Below are 12259 nucleotides of genomic sequence, written 5' to 3' on the forward strand. Positions count from 1 at the left end.
TACGCAATCGCACCTCTGAATTACGTTTGGAAAGAGCTATTAACAATCTATGCGGCCTTTAATTATATTGAACACGTACACGTATTTTACGAGTATGATGTTCAAAATCTGTAATTATCCTAGATAACTTGTGATATAAAAATCACAATCGCATTATACTTTGAATAAGTAATTAGTAGCCAACTGTAAACTAGCGCGAGTGCAGATAGAACTGCAGATATTTGAAGAGCAGTTTTTCAAAGCAACTTGTCATTTATCGGGCCTCACCACTCGAGTAGGCACTACCCTCCGCTTTTCGCAATCGTCTTAATGACACTTGAGCGTGAAATGTTGTTTCTACCCGCATCCCGGCAAAACAGAGACGTTATATTTAACTTTATTCTATGAATAAATATTTTCTTAGGTTGGCCTGTTATACCTATTTTTTGTATTGGAAATCCGCTGATAATAGATCTTAATCCATAACCTTTTTATTACATGGATTTTGATATACGGATGGTATTATACGGGCTTAGTGGAACGCCACTAAACAATTACTAATTCAATCTTCTTTTAATTACTTTCACAACAACTCTACCTAATGCATTTTTCAATGACATTTTCTTTTACGTTACACGGTTTTATTTACTCAAGCGTTTTTACTTACCTTATAAGACTATCGAATGATATAACAAATTGACAATAATAATATTACATACCTATATATATTCTCTTTCTACACCATACGTATGCGTGTAGAAAGAGAAATATTTTTTACTTCGATTTTTTTTTTCTTTTTTTTTATTGATCACGTAAATTTCAATAATACATTTTAAAATAAACAGTTCGCCATCCTCTAGAAACTGTTAAAGTTTATGTGAGGATAGCGAGTTCGCGTTATACAAATTTAATAAAATCTAGGTAAAAAACTGTTATAAAAATTAAAAGCTGTAAATTAGTGCATATTTGTACATATAAAATATCGTTACATGAAACACTTCCTAGACCTAGACAAGGCATCCAAAGAGGCTAGAATTTGATACTACGATTTGATTTAAATCGCTTAGAAGCGATCTGTTTCAGGCAGCCTAAAGCCCTGCTAGATAACGAACGAAGTTCTGTCATTTTTAGCCAAATCTAAGATTAAATTGGCACCGTACAATTTTGAGACAATATATAATATGGGCAGTAGTATTTCATTTACAGACATTCAAAACTTCGTACGCAATTTTCTCGGAATGTATGTTGGAGCACATGGAACCATTTTATTCCAAATGCACGCAATAACAATTAAGGAAAAATTTCGTCAAGTAGTAAATTGTAGTGTAACGTCCTGTCAAGAAGTTACTAGTAGTAATCAAATAGATAGATACCTACGCAGTTAAGAGGGTCGTTCTGAGGCAGTTCGCCTAAATTAATTGGATTTGGAAACCCCGCCGAGTCAATCGATAAATGAGCGTTGAAGCTGAAACTAACGGGTGATAGAGTCTTGACTGATAAGTGATAACACTTGACGACACTTTGACGTAAGATTTTTTACACCTTTATTACCTGTTACCTCCCAAAGCAACCATGATCCAAACTTCATAGTCGCTTCATAGTGCTCCCTGTATTGGGGACAACACGCAGAGAAACTTTCAGGTTTTATAAAATAACAAAGGTCTGGCACGCGCTGGCTCTCTCTATCACATCCTAGTACCTAATTAGTTTTTGTAATTGCTTCAATTTAAGTTACTATTGCTATAGTTAGGTATATTGCGAACAATTAAACAGCATCAAGCGATACAAAAAATTGCATTTAGCGCACTGAACTAATACAACGCTATTTAGCGATAAGACCGCCTTTTTGTACCTACTTTTTAAGATTTATTTTTGTAACCTGTCATTTGTGTTTTGTGGTGTAATAAAATATATCCATACATACATATACATACAACGGTGCTGGTTAAATAGATGTGAGAGTGAAAAAGATCCACTGAATCAAAGATAATATATTAAACAAGTACAGATATCTAACTCTCTATTTAAAATTGTAACTAGTTCAAGACTATTACTAGATGGCGTCACTTGGTTCGTATGAAATATATTTTTTATGGATTTGACGAAATATCATATTTTACTTGTCTGGTTCATCAAATTTATTTATATTTAGTAACAAAATACAAAATTTTCACAACATCACCATCGGAAAAAGTTAATTCTTAATTTTAATTATTGACTCATTGAACTTTACGATATCCATAGCATTTTGCTTTGGATAGCTGAAGTAGTATTACAAAATTCCAGTAGATGGCGTAACAAAATGACTTGTTACTTGAAAATAAAATTATTATTTTGCCTTTGGATTGGTGACGGTTGAATTTGACGGTGTGTTACAATTTTCTGAGTGCTTTTATTTCTTTTCCCTATTTCGTTTGTGAATTGTTTCTGCTATATGGACTCCGAGATTCTGCTAACCCGATTACTTGTGCTTGCTCCTGGATTTTTGATGATGCCAAACTGCTGACCTACGCTTGATAGCGGACCCTTTGATGATTGCCTGTGATTTTGGATTTCGTTTATTATTTGAGTAAAATTTGAGTTGGCTCTAAATAAAATTGAGTTTCATCAGATGCCACTAAATAAATTCGATAACTCACATTTTAGCTTGCACAATAATGCCATCACACTATAAGGAGTTGACCTACAAGGTACCGGCGACTTAAAGGAGTTTTACGCAAGCTTTAAATGAATGTATGACGTTAGCGATCTTACTTGTATATATTATCTTTGACTGAATTGTACACAAGGGAACCCTGTCAGTAGCCAACGGATGAACGATATCAAGCGTGTTGATGGGAGCCGCTGGCACAAGCGGCTCAGCCGTGCTAAAATCCTTCCAAGCGACATATTTCCAGCCGCGGATGTTTATCAGTTAAAACAATTGCACAAGGAGACACGACTTTTTCATCTACCGTCATACCACTAGGTGGGATCGATCGAGTTCAATTTAGCCACTGGTTAAGGAAAAACCAGAAAGAAACCAGTGTGCCATAATACTCACCGTAATACGGAATAGGGGGTAACACACAAGCACTGGACACGTCCGCGCGGTGCGAACGTCGCGCCACTACTGAGCTGTTGGCTGCTGCTGACAATCAACGCACACCCCCCACCCCTTGTCTCACCCTTGCGCACCCTCAGGGTAAAGGCCGACAGAGGGTGCGTGACGAATACGGGACGATATCGTAGCTATGAACTTGATTTAAATTACTGATTTAAAAAACTTGTTGAGCTATGCTTCAAGTTTCTCTGCGTGATCAAAACAGAAATGAGGACATTTGTAGGAGGGAGGACTAGTGTAAACGACAAAACTCAACGGGTTGCGTAGCTGAAGTTTAGCCAAGGATTTCAGGGTTTCAGGTTTCAGGATTTCAGGGTTCGAAAAATCGATAGTCGTTGGGGACAACGTTGGTGCTAGAATCGGTAGTTGCCTAACAGTTGACATTTTTGTGACGAACGCGAAAAATTTTCTTGTTAATTGTTCAATTTACAGGAACTTTCAAAATTTTCCAAGTATATAAATGTAATACCTTATATATTATGATAACTTGTTTTGCTAGGCGTTTCCATATGTGGAATCATTCATTTATAATAAAGTAGTAAGTATTTGTGACATTAAGCATTGTTCCGCTAAACAAGCAAAAACAAAAATAGCACCTTGGCTCGCTTTTACGACGCAACGGAAAAACTTATCCTGCATCTAATATAAGGGCATTATTGCTATATTACATGTAATAATAATACATGCAACACAACAAAACACCAAAGTAATTTGTACCTTCACATAATATTTTAGATACCTTAGTTTAGTGAACTTAAGTCTAGTAAACAGAGCGTCAATTTCCAGTTACATTGTTTATTATTAATGCGAATCAGGGTGTTGGTTTATGTTACGTTTAATTGCAACAATTAATCTATCTTATTTTATAAATGAAATGTACTAAAAAGTATTTTGTTATTTAAAACATAAACAACAGCGCAATCTCTTATTATTTCTTGAAAAAGTGTGTTAGAAACTGACGAAGGATTCAAGTTTCACAAAACAATATGCATTATCATACATTAGCTCCGCGTATGAAGCATTATTACATCTAGAGAATGAAAAGTAGTGCAAGGCAATTTTCAAAATAATATCTCTCAACAATGATATTATGAAACTACTAGCTTATGCTCGCGACTTTGCCCTACTACACAAATTCAACTCCTGTTTTACCCCTTTAGGGATTGAATTAAAAAAAATCTTTCCATACAGGATGTCTACGTCAAAATAGCTATCCTCGTGCCAATTTTCAGCCCAATCCATCCAGTAGTTTGAGCTGTGCGTTGATAGATCAGTCAATCAGACAATGAGTCAGCTTTTTCTTTTATATATTTAAATTTTGCATACAGACAATATCTACTTACACCTTTTAAGCATTGTGAATTAGATCAAAACTAACCACAGTATATATACCATGTTTAATCGAGAAGTCGTTAGTCGTGGAGAGAACATTGCACCGTTATCATGTCGTCGTCATATCGTCTAGTGTCAAGAATCCCTCCCATTTTCGTTCTAGTGCCAATTCTACTTATGGTAAGTTAGTAATGTTAGGTTATTTTTTAAAATAGATTTCAATGTTTGGAAATCATATGAATTATTAATTAATTTACTAATCAATTTACTTATTTATTCATGAATATGTAAGTATAAAATAAGTGCTTATAATGTTTTAATGTTCCTTTTTTATGTTTTTTTTTTTTAAATTTAATTTATAAACTAGCGCTTGGCTGCAATCAGACCTGGTTGTAAGTAATGATGCAGCCTAAGATGGAGCGCGCTTGCCTAGAAGATGCCTTTTCACTCTTGACTTGAAGGTACCCGTATTATATTAAAGGGAGAACTGATGCTGGAATCTTAATAGTTCCACGTTAAATTGAATAAGTTTATACATTTATTAACATAGTAGTAACAAAAATAAATGTAAATGTTTCGTCGACAAACAAAAAATTAATCAAAACTTTCTTTTTATAATTATATTTCAATGATTTTTATTTTTATATTTCAAATACGAAAATATTTTTGAATGACCTTTTATAGTTTCAATGTCTATAAAAAAGCATTTCTCGTTGAACCAACCACTTTCTAATCTACACTACTACAATACTATATTTTTATTTTCAGCTTATTGCCAGTGTCCAATGCCAAGACGAGGTGTAAGTACTCTTTGACAAAACTATTAGACCCCTGACCTGAGTCATTTGTCCCACCGGTACTATCTACTACTATATCCAAAAACAACCATTTAGCTGGAACGGAGAGAGGAGGACACGACTCTTGCAGAAGGTAGCTGAAGTGCAAGAAATAGAACCCAAAAAAATAGAAAAATACAAATCCTGCCAAAAACATTTGTAAATTATATGTTTTGGTTGCAAAGACTCACAAGTTCATAATGCCGGCACTATCAGAAAAGGCTCAAAATTCTATGGAGCCTGAATGATCTCCTTTCGCAAACCTTCACCAAATCACTGAATTGAAAAAAATATCTCACACACCGATATCTTTTATACACATATTGACTGAACCGTTTGATCAAGCTGCTTGATCGTCTAGGGCCTACTTAAGACTCCACCCCAAGGTCTCTGTATATTTTAGCCAAAAGTTTAGCAGTATCAGTCATATAGGTATGTGTTTCAGACCCACCACGTCGCTATTGGGAGCTCTCATCATCAACAAAATAGAGCGCTGCATCGACAAACTCAACGCCATCGTGGACTTCGTCGGCTTGTTCGCGGGAGGGGTAAGCCTTCACTTGTTCGACACAAGTTACTTAGCACAACTCCGTGATACACGAGAACAAGTTTTATTTTCAACGGCCGCCGCCGCAAGTTTTGTTATTTTTATTTTATTTTATTGAACCACCAATAGAATCACGCAAAAAAATTACATTATTCGAATCCTAGGTGCCAACTGCCAAGTCATTCTATAATCCTTATCAAAAGAAAATTGTTCGTCACCTCAAGTGTTTATTTTAGACCAAAATTGCCCTTTGTATCATTTCACTTAGAAAAATATCTTAGGAGATATCACGAAATTAAAATAATGGCGACAGCCGCGACAATCCGGCAGGGACAGGAGTGTAGAAGGCGAATCGGCGTAATTTTTGCGTGGATATAGTTATTAGTGAGGAAGTCAAGTAGTTTATTTATAGGCGGCTACAACATGGAAGTTTTATTTTTGAAGTTATTTTCAAGCCCCACCCGTTGCTCTATAGTCGTACTTACTCCTACCACAAGCTTAACGCTTAGTTGGAGGGGAAGGGGAATATTAGTCATCATTGGCAAATATTCTTGAAAAAAATGTTGATTTCGTTTATTCCAGACTTTATCATCACTTACCACCAGGTGAGATTGCAGTCAAAGGCGAACTTGTATCCGAAGTTCTATTGATCAGTTCTGATGACTGAACTACTGAGAATATTTTTCTTAATTATTGTCTTTTGATATCAGGACGCGTTTGTTGAAACCCCCGTAGCTTTAGTTTCAAGTTTACGTAATTAATTTACATCAATTATCTTACAAATTCCACAATTGGCAAATCAAAAAGTGTACAATCAACAATAGTACTCATTTTGAATGACTGTCTAGGCCACATGTCCCTCTATTCTCTAAATGATCCTAGCAATACGAATATAAGTGAGCAGACAAAATTAGTCACTCAAACTTTACTAATTAATTTACTTTACAGGTCTAAAACTGCACTCCACCACTGCAGCAACTTTGAAGAACAAAAAAGAGAAGAGAACGAAAGAAATTGATTTTTAAATCAATAAGTAATTTAAACTATTTTATTATTCATGCATTTAAAATATAATTGTATAAGTTTTAATTCGAAAAATTAAATGTGTATTTATAAAAAATGAAATCGCATTTTGTTATTTTCATTTTATTTATTCAGGCCCAAACAGTTTACATAACAAGTAAATGTGCAACTTTAAACTAAAAAACGCCACAAACACGTAAGCTTATTTTGGTATTTATACCAAATATATTATATTTTATATAAATATATTATATTTTATATATAATATATTATATTTTAATATGAAGGTAAAAACAAAAAGCAAATAAATGAAACGGTAGAAAGAGTAGTTTTGAGCGTACTACATAATTGATATTTGTAATTTACAAACAATATTACCACTGAACAATAAATACATTTTAAAAGGTTGTCTTTTACTTCTTTTTGTACGAGTGCGAGTACGGAACTGTGGCGACCGCCACAGATGCAAATTTTCTTAAAATAATGAAACCATGTCCAATGGTCCCAACACCGGTAAAGAAAAATAATTGATTCGGTTGGCATTAAGATTGTTGACGAAGTTAAGACTGTTGACGAAGAAGTTTATACAGAGTGTAACCAGATCGCTAGCAAAAACTTAGCGTTATTGTTATACTACTTAAACACACTCCAATACCAATAATGATGATAATGATAATAACTATGATGATGGTTTACGTATTGACATATTATCGCTCCGTACCTGTCGAGACTTCAAAAGCACGCTCCAAAATTATTAGAATCCTACCCCCTCTAGAAAATAGGAGTATCACTAGGAGAAACTCAATCTTCTTAAGTAATGAAATAGAAGAATTAAGCTCTAAACCTGAGCTATGCGAACGACAGGGTGCTCCATAGCCCGTCAGTTACAGCCTAAAGGTCTTAGAAAGTTACTGTCAGTCTGTGAGAGTTATGCTAACTCTCATGGAGTACAATGTCTTGAAGACTGAAATGCTTATTTTTAAAAGCGGGAAAGAGTCCGGAGAAAATTCCCGAAGTATTTTTGAACGGAACAGGCGGTTCGGATTGTAAGGCAGTTCAAATACCTTGGTCACATCGTCACTGACGATCGCAAGGACGACCTTGACATAGAGCGGGAAAATTCAAAATTTATTCAAACTAGGTAATAAATTACTCTTTTTGATTGTCAGTTGTTGGATTTGTAAGATGTAGTGGTGATAATTATTACGGAAACTATTACGAGGGTTCCAAACGCGCCCAGGTCTAAGAAGAGGCCACAACAACTCAAGCTTCGAGTTTATGATTATACCTGAATTTGTTGTAACCTGAAAATATTTTTTCTTAAATATAAAACTCAGCCGGGTATTCTTTTTATTATCACCACTTTTTGTAAACTTTTTAGAACTATCACAAAGCCGTTAAGCAACACATTCCCAAGCTTGCTTATCTTCTTCTTCTAAATATATAAAAGGAAAAGGTGACTGACTGACTGACTGACTGATCTATCAACGCACAGCTCAAACTAAAAGGAGACTGCCCACCAATGGTATCGCTATAGATATAGGTGTACACCGAAATGGTGAAATTAGTAATTCCTGTTTTTAATTTTAAAAAACATTTAAAATGTTACGAAATAAAAAAACAGCCGTATAATTAGAAACTGACCGAAATAAAAGTAGTTGTTTTGTTCATTTTCCTGACATTAGCAAAACATGTAGTGACGCGAATCAAGGAATCGATAAGCTTAGGTCGATTATGATGACGTCTTGCTTCGACTTCCGATTATTACTTTCATGCATCAATCCTTATTACAATCGCAATAATTGTTGTGATTGGCTGAATTTTTGGTATTCTTGTTGCAACAATGCAAATGCATTATAGGCAACAGTAAGCACGCCTCAACCAATCAGAAGTAATTGAGATCGTTACATTGTAGCGGACATTAATTAACAAAATCGAAACAAAATCGAGCTCCTGTCGTTATTACAATAGCAATAGAATTATTACAATAGTTCTGATTGGTTGAATTTATGGTATAGTCCGCGACAGGTTGAGATGGCAATCGGGGTATGAGGTGAGGGGATGCCCCGCACACCCACCCGCATTCGCACGCACCGATTAAACACGGGGGGTGTTAGTGCGTTCCCTTCCCGATTGTCATTTCAATCTGTCGCGTAGGTACTATATTCATATTGCAATGCATTGTAGCAAATAGTGAGCGTCAACAAATAGGTGATTGCGATCGCGACATTGTAGCTGTAATTTCACCGTAATCGAGAGGTTGTCGAATGTCAAATCTAAATGGTGAATCTTCAAAAAAAAGATCGATTTTTAGATCGATTCGAATCTAAATCTGAGGAACGGATTAAAAAAAATCGAGGTCTGGAATATTTATTTCGCAAAAATAAATCTTCGATTTTTTTCGATACCTATATTTTAATTAAAAATCAAATTAGTTAGTACCAGTTATGAAAAAATACCTAATAGGGTATACATATTATATTGATATTCTTCCCAACACTTCTCGGTTTCTGGGTATCTGAATTTGATCAACTATAGTCGAATTTTTAATTTTGGACGTTTTTATGAAAAATAAATAGTGCAGGGGGCAAAAAGATATCAATGGTATGAATGACCAACTAACTTGGTACAGTAGCTACGGGTAACTTTAAAACGTGTCAAACATTGTGAGTCAATAGTTCAATGGAATTAAAGGTAGAACATGCTGTAAATTGTTTAATAAAATCAAATAATTACTCAATAAAAAACATATTTATGTACATAAATCATATTCTAAAACCCTTTTTTAAAATAATATTATACCAATGTTACCCATATATATGTACTTATTTTATTTTAGTAGTTATTTACTAGTTTTATATTGCTTCTTTTTTACTCTGTTTGCGTGAACTCAATCTAAAATAAAGAAGCAAAAATCGGAATGTAGATCGATTTTCTTGTCACAAAAATAGATTCTTTGAAAATCGATATCGGATCGATGACATCCCTAATGTCAAATAAATTGTTTGTTTTTAATTCGTTCTCTGTGGTTGTTCAGCTAAAGCACAGAACACTATTACTGCTGTTTAATTTTTTGTTTAATCACTATTTAATAATTAGACAAAGTGATCTAGGAATCTACAGACGCCTAGTTAGTTGTAGACATAGATAATACACATATTATGTTATGGAAAATCCATCATGTCGGTGTGGTAATTTGTTCCTTCCGGGACTCTCCACTGCGACTTTTGGATCTTGGAATTCACCTGCACCAGTAGGTAAGTAATAAATAAATAATTATTTGGTTTATAAGAGTGTTAGGGCAGAGTGAACTAAAGTGAGGAAACTCTCGGCTTGACTCTGAATCGACGATATGTCAAATAATAGGTTAAGGTTATTCTTTTTAAAAAAAGAAGAAAGAAAGAAAAGAAAGGTGACGTGAAAACGGTAAAATCATGGAAAAAAGGGCTACATTAGAGCTATTTGCGTGATGTCGAAGCCTCGACGTTTTATTAGAAGTAACCTAACTGTCGTGAAATGTGTTTAGAACACCTTTTGAGAACATTACGGAGAACTCTCAAGCGTACAGGTTTCCTCACGATGTTTTCCTTCACCGTTAAAGAAAGTAATATTTAATTGCTTAAAACGCACATAACTAACAGTTGAGTTGTGTCTTTGTTTGTGTTGATTGTGTGAGTCGTTGTATCTTATCATTATTCACTTAATTAACTGATTAAAAACAATTAACTGATCAAAGAAGAATTGCAAATGCTTTTGAAATTATCTAATATTGTAAATATATGATTTGACAGATTTCACATGAACATGTCATTTGCATGGAGTGTTTTGGTTCATCACAAAAAGCTCTCCGAGCCGGGCTAGCACCTGCTGCTTTATTTGGACACAGAGTGCGAGTTATGCATGTGGCATATCTCTACGTCCTCGCACAGCCTTCAGACTCTGAGGAAAGAAATATTATTCTGCGTTGGATTTCTGCACACTTGGTATGTATAATAATGAAAAGTACTACTTACCCATTAGACAGCCTATACAGATGAAGTGGCATATGCAGATATGTTACCCGCTTAAATACCTGTATTTTACCAGTCATAGTACCTATACTATGTACATTCAATCTGTACTGTATGAACTATTATCTGTACATGTTGCAATGTTTAACATATAGTTATGTATTCTGTATGTGTTATTTCGATTTGTAACTAGTAATTACTTAATCATCATCATGATCAACCCATCACCGGCTCGCTACAGAGCATGGGTCTCCTTACAGAGTGAGAAGGGCCATAGTCTCCCATGCTGGCCAAGTGGATTGATTGGCATACTTCACACATCTTTCAGGACAGTATAGTGAATGCATGCAGGTTTCCTCACGATGTTTTCCTTCACCTTTAAAGAAAGTGATATTTAATTGCTTAAAACACACATAACTTACACAAGTTAGAGGTGTGTATACCTATCTTATCATCATTCAATTCACTTAATTAACTGATTAAAAGCAATGTTTAACATATAGTTATGTATTCTGTATAGGTGACGCCTCGCTGTGGCATGACGCCGCGTGCATCGCTGCGGGCTTAGGTGTTCCACGTGAGCGCGAGCCCTTCTACACGTCACGGCTAGACGCGGTGCCTATATGTGTGCTACCAATGCCAGAGCGCAGCTAGCGGATACCCATAGTATGCGACAGGTCAAGATGGCAATCGGGGTATGAGGCTAGGGACGCTCCGCACAGCCGCACGTCACCCCGATTGTCATCTTGACCTGTCGCATTCTATTGAATGCTGCCGCATCGTTGCCGACGTAGGACGAAAGCGTCAAGCTTGTGCCACCTGAGTAGGTACGACAGTAGTGCGACAGGTGGGGTTTGAACCGGCGACCCATCGGATTTCAGTCCACACTTTTAACTGTTGAGCTATTGAGGCTTCTATAATATAGATTTCTTTAGAAATATATTTAATAAAGCGAAATATTTCAGTAAAACGTAAGTTAGCAGCGAATTAACAGTTTCGAAAATTCTAATTTCGGAGGTCGTTCTTCACCATATTTCTGCGGAATCCGGAGGTTTAGATTTTTTTTAAATGTGTAATTAAATGTAATAAAACTATCCTAAAAATTAAGCTCTATTTTATTAGTGGACAACTTATTTGGTAGCGATACTGAGTCCCATAGTCACTTGGGCAATGACCTTTGGCATGTAGATAGCTGTTATGACGTAGGCATCCGCTAAGAAGGGATTTTTGAAAATTCAACCCCTAAGGGGGTGAAATAGGGTTTTGAAATTTGTGTAGTCCACGAGGACGAAGTCGCGAGCATAAGCTAGTCATTTAATAAAATTATTGAAAAATCCTATTACAATGTAAAGGATTATTTTTCAATTTCAAGAACTTGTTGAGAGACATCTCCAATATGTTTTCTGAACGCTTATTATAAAAACGTATA

General features: G+C 35.3%; 1 protein-coding gene and 2 long non-coding RNA genes across 4 annotated transcripts in view; 2 read left to right on the forward strand and 1 right to left on the reverse strand.

The window, feature by feature from the left end:
• tei (teiresias) overlaps positions 1–3083 on the reverse strand; it is an 86495-nt gene extending 83412 nt beyond the window's left edge. For both annotated transcript variants that reach the window (XM_034981836.2, XM_069507120.1), the window contains exon 1: positions 3023–3083. The gene's annotated coding sequence lies outside the window, so the exon portion shown is untranslated. The remainder of the gene's footprint in view (positions 1–3022) is intronic.
• Positions 3084–4484: 1401 nt separating this feature from the next.
• Positions 4485–6988, forward strand: LOC117993863 (uncharacterized). Its single transcript, XR_004675274.2, has 4 exons — positions 4485–4594; positions 5183–5214; positions 5696–5798; positions 6746–6988. It is a non-coding gene; the product is annotated as an uncharacterized lncRNA (long non-coding RNA).
• Positions 6989–9844: 2856 nt separating this feature from the next.
• Positions 9845–11997, forward strand: LOC138404097 (uncharacterized). Its single transcript, XR_011238201.1, has 3 exons — positions 9845–10077; positions 10612–10803; positions 11351–11997. It is a non-coding gene; the product is annotated as an uncharacterized lncRNA (long non-coding RNA).
• The last annotated feature ends 262 nt before the right edge of the window (positions 11998–12259 follow it).

This window comes from Maniola hyperantus, chromosome 25 (genome assembly GCF_902806685.2).
Source record: "Maniola hyperantus chromosome 25, iAphHyp1.2, whole genome shotgun sequence".
NCBI classification, from domain to species: Eukaryota; Metazoa; Arthropoda; class Insecta; order Lepidoptera; family Nymphalidae; genus Maniola; species Maniola hyperantus.